The 9,663-nt window shown below is 47.8% G+C and overlaps 1 long non-coding RNA gene across 1 annotated transcript; it reads left to right on the top strand.

The window, feature by feature from the left end:
• The first annotated feature begins 665 nt into the window (after positions 1–665).
• LOC129388321 (uncharacterized) lies at positions 666–8,191 on the top strand. The gene is made up of 3 exons (XR_008615297.2): positions 666–806; positions 7,818–7,947; positions 8,109–8,191. It is a non-coding gene; the product is annotated as an uncharacterized lncRNA (long non-coding RNA).
• Positions 8,192–9,663: the final 1,472 nt, after the last annotated feature.

The following is a 9,663-nucleotide window of genomic DNA, read 5'->3' as shown; positions in this document are numbered from 1 at the left end:
AAGGGGGGAGGGGTCCAAGGTGCCTGTGCTGGTGCTGAAACATCACCCTCCCTCTTCCCGGAAAGTTTTGATATCTTCGCCTTCCTGACTACAACCGGGGGGGGGGGGGGGGGGGGGTGACAAAAGACCTATGGGCCCATGGTGTCTGACGACCTTGCAATGCCACTAGTCTTGGGTGCCCCTTGTCCAAGCACAGGTAACCTTGTCGTTGAACAGCGCTGCCTTTGGGTGCCCACCCACTGGTATAATACAAGTTGGGAAGCACTGCGACAGGGCTAGTTGGTACGGATTCATTTCTTCGCACAGCGCACGAGGGACAAATGTGCAATAAATACAGTACAAGCGCTACTTTAAACAGAAGTGTATTGCAAGGCGTACATCGATTACACACGGGTTAGCCCCTGAAAAAAAGGAAGAACGTAGAAGAAAAGTTAGATACAATATCACGAGAAACAATACCCACCCGTGTGAATGCTAACCGCAAATGTCACGTAGTGTCAGCATACGCAGACTCCAGGAACCGTAGCTTTCACTTATCAATGAAATGGTTGACAGTTGACATTTGTCGTTTCGTATTTTTCCGTATGTATTTTGGTTTTCCTGGCTCTAAACTTATTGTAAAATTGTGGCCGGGCCAATCCTTGACACCACTTTTTCTTTTCAAGCTTCGCACTGGATTTTTCGCACGATGAGACCGTCTGGGCATCATTCTTCGGATGCGCAGCTACAGCTATCTACAGAGTAGGTCTCGACCAGGCCGTTGTGCAAAGGTGCATGGCGTCCCGCACCCTGGCAGAAGCTCAGAGGTAAGATTAAAGGAAAGTGAATTTCTTCGTATTTAAACAATATGATAAATGCTAGCGCTCCATTTTCCAGGTGTAAGACAACAATTACCTTAACTTGTGCCAATGTTCGTAAACCAGGACAATCTGGAATTCATGAGAAGTTGTTACTATTTGGCACCAATACCTTGGTTCGAGGAACTTTCATCCCTAGTTACGCTACCGACGAATTGTTCTTATTGTTGCGTTATCGTTCTCCTCATTCTGATTGTACTAATTATACTGTTACTCTTCACCTGTTTGGTGCTAGTATTTTATAGGGAGCAAAAAGAAAAACCTGTTCTATTTCATAAGTGGGAGATGATAGAAATAAATTATTCAAACTATGTTTAATTCCTTTGGACAATGCGCAAACGTTGATTCAAACGAAATCGGTTTTCACAGCCATATTACGTCATTGAAATCCATATTATCGTGCACGGTTTGTGTGCATGATGTTCTTTCATGGTGTCCCTCGAGAATTTATGTGTCAGGTTTTTTTTTGTGTGTCCTAATGTTACCGCTTCTTGAAAAGCTGCTGAATTTCATTGTGAACGACGACTGTGGTCTGTCGCGCGTAGCATGCCCGCTGCTGCAATAAAATACTGAAGGATGATGCATCATATGGTTTACACTGCGCTGTTGCGGTAGTCTTAGGGCGCATGCGCGTTCACCTCATCAGTCTTGCACCTCTGCCTCCTCTTCAGCAGACACTGGCAGTGCAGGATTGATCAGAGTTTAGCACCAGCAATACGTTCATTGTAAACTTAAACATAAACAGCGTTCAGAATTGTTTGAAAAATCTGCAAGTTTCCTATGTCCGACCTTGAAAGCTAAACATTTTGTCGATATGCCTGTTTCACAGTGTAATGTTTCCAAACATGCAGCTTTGTATGTGGAGCCATGTGAGAGTATTATTTGGTAGGGCAGGCTTTCACATAATAATAAGCCGACTGTGCAACTAAAGGTGGTGAACTCGCATTCGCTGCACGAATTGTCAAAATATGGTCACCTAGCATGCTCAGAAATTTGAGCACAATTGTATGTATTGGCCTACCATAGGAAAAAGACCACCGTTGCCAGGGATTAACTCCGGATGAGCACAATTGTATGTATTGGCCTACCATAGGAAAAAGACCACCGTTGCCAGGGATTAACTCCGGATTCAGAAATGCATCTTAAATTGAAACTCATGCTTGACTTGATATTGTGAGCGGAGGAAGCGGGCGGAAACGGTGGAAAACGTTTAATTGGGCAGATTTACAAAGCATGGTCACATTGTACAAGGCTGAAAACTCCGGCTCTCCGCTCTCTTGTTCGGAAAAACGTCCAACGGCTCTCAGGGTTGCTTGACCTGGTTTCCGAATACAGCTGTGTTTAGAGCTGAAACTCGCATCCCACCCCACCTAGAAGTGCAAGTCCACTTGGAAAAGAAAAACTACTCTTGCATTGACAGGTCATAGTCTTGTAGATGTCGGGGTCGTGTGCGATGACGTAGGGGGCGTCGACTTGGAGGGTAGGCCGAGGCTTCATCTACATGTGAAGGTGAGGTATGTGCGTCTAATAGTTCAGCGGTGGCGTGACCAGGGACGTGGTCCTCGGGTGGCAACTCAGCGGAGTCTGGAGTAGGGCGTTCATCTCCCTCAGTTGGCTGAGCCAGGATTGGGTCGAAGTATGGTGGGCGATACCTCTTCATCTCGCTTACATGAACAACTCGAGTATCTTGTCTAGACATTGTGGAGTTGGTTACCTGTCGAACGTCGTAAGTGACTGGAGTTCTCTTGCGTATAACTAGGCTCTTGTCGGCGTACCCATACAAAGTCGCCAATGTCAAATGATGCATCGCAGTGGGTCCTGTCATATATTGTTTTGCGAGTTTCTTGCGCTTGTTCTGAGTTACTGACTGCTTCGCTTCGCCGGTCTGGCAGTTTCAGGAGCCTTTCGCTGAGATTAGAGGCTTGATGTGGGCGGACTTTTTGATGTGGCAGCTTTGGTATGAACCCAAACAAAAGTTCGAGGGGCAAAAATTCAGTGCTTCAATGGTGGGTTGTATTGACAGCGAAAGCGGCTTCTAGTTTCGTGACCCAAAGTGACTGATCACCATCGCACAGTTTCCGAAGTACTGTCACAAGTGTTCCATTGGTACGCTCAACAAGTCCGTTGCCGGCAGCACGGTATGCTACTGAAAAATGCATGTTGACACCATGCATGCGCACGAAATTCTTGAAGTCGTGAGACTCAAATGCCTTGGCATGGTCAGAGAGACAGTCGTCAGGAGCTCCAAATCTGTAGAACAATGAATACAAGTGCTTCAGCACATCTTTGGTTGAGGTTGTGGGCACCGCTGCTGGGACAATGTATCTGGTTGTGAAGTCAGTGACGTTGAGGATGTACTTCTGTTCCTGGCATTGTGATGTGGTCAAGAGCTATGGCACTGAAGGGAATCTCAGTAGTAGGCATGTAACACATTGTGCCAACTGAACGTGTGCTAGGCGGGTTGTGTACCTGGCAAACTTGACAGGCTTCAACATACTCTTTCGTAGTAGCAGCCATCTTCGGCCACCAATAGCGGTCTTTGATCTTTGTGAGGGTGCGTGACACATGCATGTGTCCATTGGCATTATGAGTAAGTTCAAGGACTGGCTGTTGCATCTTGGCTGGGACGACAATTGTCTACAGATCTGGACCCACAATCCTGTAGAGGATTTCATTGGCCACAACAAAGTTCTGGTTCTCCTATCCTGACAGAAGCTTTGCACGGATGGCCTTGCATGTTTCATCTTCAGCTTGCATTGTGATGAGGGTGTGGGCTTGAGACACTGTGGCGCATGAGTAACGTGAAAGCATGTCAGCCACGTGGCTCTGACGTCCTGTTCGATGTTCAACAGAGAAGTCAAACTCTGTGAGATCGAGTAGCATTCCTGTGAAGCGTCGAGAAGGCTTAAAGTTTGTCTTCAAGCAGGCAACTGACCAGTTGTCTGTTAGAAGATGGAACCATCGTCCAAGTAGGTAATGTCGAAACTTCACTGTAATGGCCCAATGCACGGTCAAAGCTTCCCAAACGTTGCTGTGCAGTTTACGCTCAGGTTCTGTGAGCAATCGGCTGGTATACTCGATCACAGTCTCTTTGCTGTTTTTCTTTTGGGTGAGCACTGCCCCAAGGGCTGTAGCAGATGCGTCTGTGGCGACTGTCGTAGGTGCACCAGCGTCAAAATGGTCCAGTATTGGCGCTGATGTCAGTGCAGAGCCAATAGTGTCAAAGGCCTTCTGACACTCAGGTGTCCACTCGAACGCAACGGTGCGAATGACGGCTTGGAGAGGCGCAGCAATCTTTGAAAAGTTACGTATGATGCGTCTGTAGAAACTGGCTGTTTGCAGCCAGGAGGGCACCTGTTTTGACGTTTTTGGCACTGGTATTCGCAGGAGTGCTTCGATCTTTGAGGGGTCTGGTTGCTTGCCTTGTTCTTAGATCAGAAATCCGAGAAACTTCACCGAAGAAACAGCAAACCTGCACTTCTTCAGGGAAACCTTGAAGCCGGCCCGCTGCAGGAGAGTCAAAGTCTCGTCCAGAAGATCTAGGAACTCCGACAAGGTGTTGGCGAAGATGATGATGTCGTCCAGGTATGTGCGTACACCTGATGTGGACTGTCGAGGCTTTAGCTCAGAAAATATTTTGTGCATCGCCTTTTGAAAGGTGGAAGGTGCGTTCTTCAACCCAAAAGGCATTCGAGTCCATTTGAAAGTACCCTGGTGCGTGATGCATGTAGTTTTCTCTTGGTCTTCCTTTTTCACTCTGATTTTCCAGTATGCACAACACAAATCCAAGACCGCAAACAGGGAGTTTCCAGCAAGGTCATCAAAATGTCATCAGCCCGGGGAAGTGGCTGCAAGACATTCACTGTCATTTGGTTCAGAGGTATATAATTCACACAGAGCCTCTTTGTATCGTTTTGCGTCACTACCACTGCTGGGAAGCCTCATGGGCCATAGGATGGTCGGATGATGTCACTATCAAGCCGAGTCGCTGTCTGACGCTCGAGAAATTGTCTATCACTGGCTGTGTAACGGTACAGCTGTCGGCCGTAGGGTTTGGCGTCAAGCAGCAGCTTGATCTCGTGGTCGATGCCTTCAGGGCTGGTATTGAAAATACGAGCATGTCGTTGTACAATGTGCTTCACGGCAGCTTCTTCTTCGGAATTGAGCTGAGCTCCGAGGCAGATGTCAGTCAGGGGATCGTCAGGGACGTTATCAAGTGAGTCTGAAGGCAATGGACTGGAGGAGTTTGTCTGGAGTGGGCTTGTGGGGCATGTGGTTTCCAGTTGAACTAGGGCTGTCTTGTGGAGCTGGCTCCACAAGGGTTCATTCTCGTCCGGCTCATGCTCGAATTGAAGCAGCTCTGCCGTGGGCTGCGAGGGATCAAAACGTGACAATGCAGATGTTGTCAAAATTACTGCATTTGACATTCTTGGCAATAGTTCCTCTTTGCACTGCTCGACAACGTTGGTAGATGGTTGGCAGATCACAGGCAGCTTTGGAGGTTTGAATCGGAGTTCAACTTTAGCTGCGTAAAACCAATCCTCTCCTAGAATGATGGGAAGGGTGTTCCGTTCAAGGACGGCTGCTTCGACAACTGCAGATAGAGGTCCAATGGTGATCCTCAAAAAGACAGATCCTTTCGGCATGACGGAGCTTCCACCAACGACAAGCAAAGGTGGCTTGGTTCACGGTTCGATGTTGAGGTTTGATGCTAAGCTTGCTGCAAGACTGGTGACATTTGAACCGCTGTCTGGGAAAGCACTGATCTCTCCCATTCCTTTGACTTGAGCGGTAGCGACGGCACATCTGAATTTGGATCCGTACAGGGTGTCATCGACACGGCCAACACAGGCTTTTGGTGCTTTGGGGACTGTCGGCTTGTTATCACCAGAAGGTTGCTTTGGTGAAGTACATTTACTTACAAGGTGACCCTTCTCTTGACAGTTGCAGCACACCGCATCTCTCAAGTCTTGTCCTCTTCTGTATGCTGGGGAACCATACTTAGCTGAAATGGCTTCATACCTCGACTCTTGATCCGCAGGTGGTAGGCTGATAATACGAGGAGGCTGCGCCATGCGTGTAGTGTACTGTAATGTAGATGGTCGAGAAGTCTGCGAGGAGTTCACAGTACTGTCTATCCTGGAAGTAGCACTCTGGAGCTGGGGGCGTCCCGGCTGTCTTGCGAATTGCTCTGCTGACTGCCGAGATCGGATCAGGCGGGCGTGGTCCAATGCTCTGTCCACTTCGGACACAATGCTGAGGAAGTCGTCCGCGGTACGAGGCCGCTGAACAGCGATAGATGTGGCTACCTGGTCGTCACGAATGCCTTGAACGAGGTATTCGATGCGTTCCTTCTCAGTAATGGGAACTGGAAAGCGTGACATGATCTTGAGCTTTGCAAAGGTGTACTGCTGCAGGCTCTCTCCGGCTTTTTGTGAGGGCTGTGGCCTTATGTTGCTACTGTATGATCGAAAGTTGCTCGCCGAATTGTTCTTTGAGTCCAGCCTTCTAGATGGACCATGTGGTAAGCTGTCGCCCTGTTGAGGCATGCCAGTCTGCTGCGACTCTACGTAGCTTTCCTCGCGCGATGGTGAGGAGAGTTGGGTCTTCCCATCGTGCAAGTCATTGGATGCGCTCGAGCTCTTCTATCCAGTGCTTTAAAGTAGGGGTACCACTTCCATTGAAGGTAGGCAGCCAAGCTGAGAGGTCTGGTAGCGCTGTCACGTGCACTGGGTTCGCGTGAGTTGCTGTTGTGGTCATCATAATGGCCATGTTTTGGTGAAGAAAAGCTGCCATGCGCTGCATGTTCTCTGCTGGGTCTGTCATGGCTGGGAATGGCGTCGTAGGCGCTGGCATGGTCGGGAACGACGCTGAATTTGCGGGCACGCATGGCGCGGGTTCGTGGTTTGGCGGTGGGTCTTGCGCGGTATCAACCAGAAGTAGGTCGATTAGTTCCTCCTTGTTGCCGGCTGTGGAGAGGTTTCGGCGTTGCAGCTCAGTTTTAATCAACTGTACATTCAAGGTGGCGAGGTCTTCTGCGGTGGCAACACGCCAATTGATGAACGACATCGTTGTTGACACGCCGGGCTGGGTAGGCTTAGGGTAGGCTAGGTAGGCTTAGGTTTGGCGTTCAACAGCGCTCAGTCGAGGGCACGACGACTTACCTGGCAGCGAAGTGGCTGTGGCAGGTTGCGGATGCCGACTGCGCCATGTGTGAGCGGAGGAAGCGGGCGGAAAGGGTGGAAAACGTTTAATTGGGCAGATTTACAAAGCACGGTCACATTGTCCAAGGCTGAAAACCCTGGCTCTCCGCTCTCTTGTTCGGAAAAACGTCCAACGGCTCTCAGGGTTGCTTGACCTGGTTTCCGAATACAGCTATGTTTAGAGCTGAAGCTCACAATACAAATGACGCCTGGTGTGAACGCGCTCAAGACGCTCATTGCGTTTCCTTTAGTGCGTTCACGGCAGGTGTCGTTTAAATCAAGTCAAGCGTGGGCTCCAAGTTAAGCTGCATTTCTGAATACTGCTGAACCTTCACCTCTGCGCTTGTTCACAAAGCGCAACTCTCACATATGGACCTGGTCACATATCGCACCATATTTGCACACGTTAGCTTTACAGTGGGAAATCTGGTTCTGCTGCGGAATGCACGACCCCGCCAGTGAAAATGCTCCGCGCACCGCGCCTTGCATGCGCATGCTGTTTCCAAGCGAAATGTGTTGGGCTTGTTGATATCCATGATTAGTAGTAATGCAAGCGTTTTTCTTAAAATAAGTTTTTTCCGCGATAATTCCACATACGCCTCAAGTTTGCATCTCCTGTCATAGCCTAATACAACATAAGCACCTACATTTAAACTTTGTTCGGCGTTTTTCGAAGCATCTAAAATTAAGGCACAACTATGGCGACCACTTGACCTCAGAAAGAAATGATTAATTACTTATTTCTGGCTCATTGCAGGACGGTTCAAGTAGGAACATTTCTGCTTGTCACAGCGTACGCAGTACAGCTTTTCATGTCTCTAGCATTGATTTTTTGGTTCAGAGGATGTGATCCACAGCTCCGTGGTGCTATTGCGAGTCATGATCAGGTAAGCAGAATACATTTGTGCTGCAAGAGCAAATTCTCTTCTGAAATAAAGAAAACGAGGCTTTCAGTGTTTTTTTTTTTTTTTGCTTTGAACAACAGCAAATAATACAATTTGTAATTATTTCTTGGAATCAATGTTGTGCCATCATTTCTTCACAACAGATCCTGCCATTCTATGTGAAAACATACCTGGTCCAATTCAGGGGCTTCAGCGGAATCTTTCTTGCTTCAATTGTTAGCGCCGCATCAAGGCAAGTTTCCATGACTGCAAAGGACTAGTTTTTAGCTAACATAAAACAAAATCATGTCCAACTGTGCAATTTCTCGATGTTAGTGTTTTTACATCGCGTTGCACTTTCGTGCTTTCTATTCGCATGTGTGCCGAGTGCTGGAGCGCCTTTAAGTTGGAGCGGAATGTGAGAAGCTCTCCTGAAAACTTTAAACCAGCGGCTTACGCACAGACTAAAGATTTTACACTAAAAATATTCCACAAAAGATAACTCAGAAGAATGAAATTCAAGGGGGCGGACATAAATAAGCGGTTGAACGCGTGGCCATGCTAAATATTGTACAAACGTTATCTATAGTAAGAACAGTAATGCAATAAACATTTCGCAATTTTATAGCCTAGATAAATCTGTCTTCTGATACCGCATTCAGTTCAGTAAAGCGAATGCTTTCCTGTAAAGAAATGTTCTAATCCGCTGTGGATTTTGAAAAGGAGTAACAGCCAACTAGTCCTTCCAAAAGAATGGACGAAGAATAAGTCATTGAGAGTATGGAGCAGATAAAGGCGCAGTCGAAATCTTAAAGTGAACGTAGAGCATTGACGGTGTTCAAATATTCAAAATTATAGAGGAAAGAAAAACAAATAGCCTTTCCACGGGATTCATGGTCTATTCCAGTGTGGCCTATGTGAAACTGTACAATTTTCGTCTCTTTTCGAATACGAGAGACATTAACACTCAATGAAAGTACGGCGAAACAAGTGATGATGGCTTCGAATTATGCTCCTACAATATAACTGCCTTTGTTGCGCATAGGCGGTGTCTGAGCATAACGACGCAGTGGATTCTGCTCCGTAATTTTCACTCATTCAGTATAGGAATGCCTCGACTTCAGGCAGCCGTGAAGCTTTGAAGGCGAAAGCCTTACGTGGTTCGTACTTCCGATGATGATGATGAAAAACTTTATTTATCCCTCTTTAAAGGGAAGGGGGCAATGAAATGAAGGGTTGGGGGAAAAACTACTTGAAGTAGGCCTCCTTTATCCTCTCAACCCACTCCAGGATGGCCTCCTGAAGATCGGGCCTCGAGCTGCGCAAGGCAGCCTCCCACTGCTCCTCACTAGATATTAATTGCTTGAGGAAAGGGGGAAGGGGGTGCTTAGGGCACCCCCACATGATGTGGTTTAAGTCTGCTTTGGGAGAGACACAGAATTTACAAGAAGGAGAAAGGTAAATGGCGGGATGAATGCGGTGGAGGAGGTAAGGGGACGGAAAGGTGTGAGTCTGCAGCTGTCGCCACAGAACTTCACACCTACGCGGGGATTTGCCCATGAGTAGCGAAAAGGTTAAACGGTCTAATCGGTAGTGTGTGCAGATGTCGTGGTAGGTAATAAGTCTATCCCGCGCTGTAAACGGCGCCTCCTTCGCGGCGAGGTCCGACACATCTGATGCCTGAGCTCGGACTGTAAATCCTCGGGCACTGGCATGAGC

Source organism: Dermacentor andersoni, chromosome 10 (assembly GCF_023375885.2).
Source record: "Dermacentor andersoni chromosome 10, qqDerAnde1_hic_scaffold, whole genome shotgun sequence".
NCBI classification, from domain to species: Eukaryota; Metazoa; Arthropoda; class Arachnida; order Ixodida; family Ixodidae; genus Dermacentor; species Dermacentor andersoni.
Note: the sequence above shows the minus strand (reverse complement) of the source record. Positions and strands in the feature narration are given on the sequence as shown.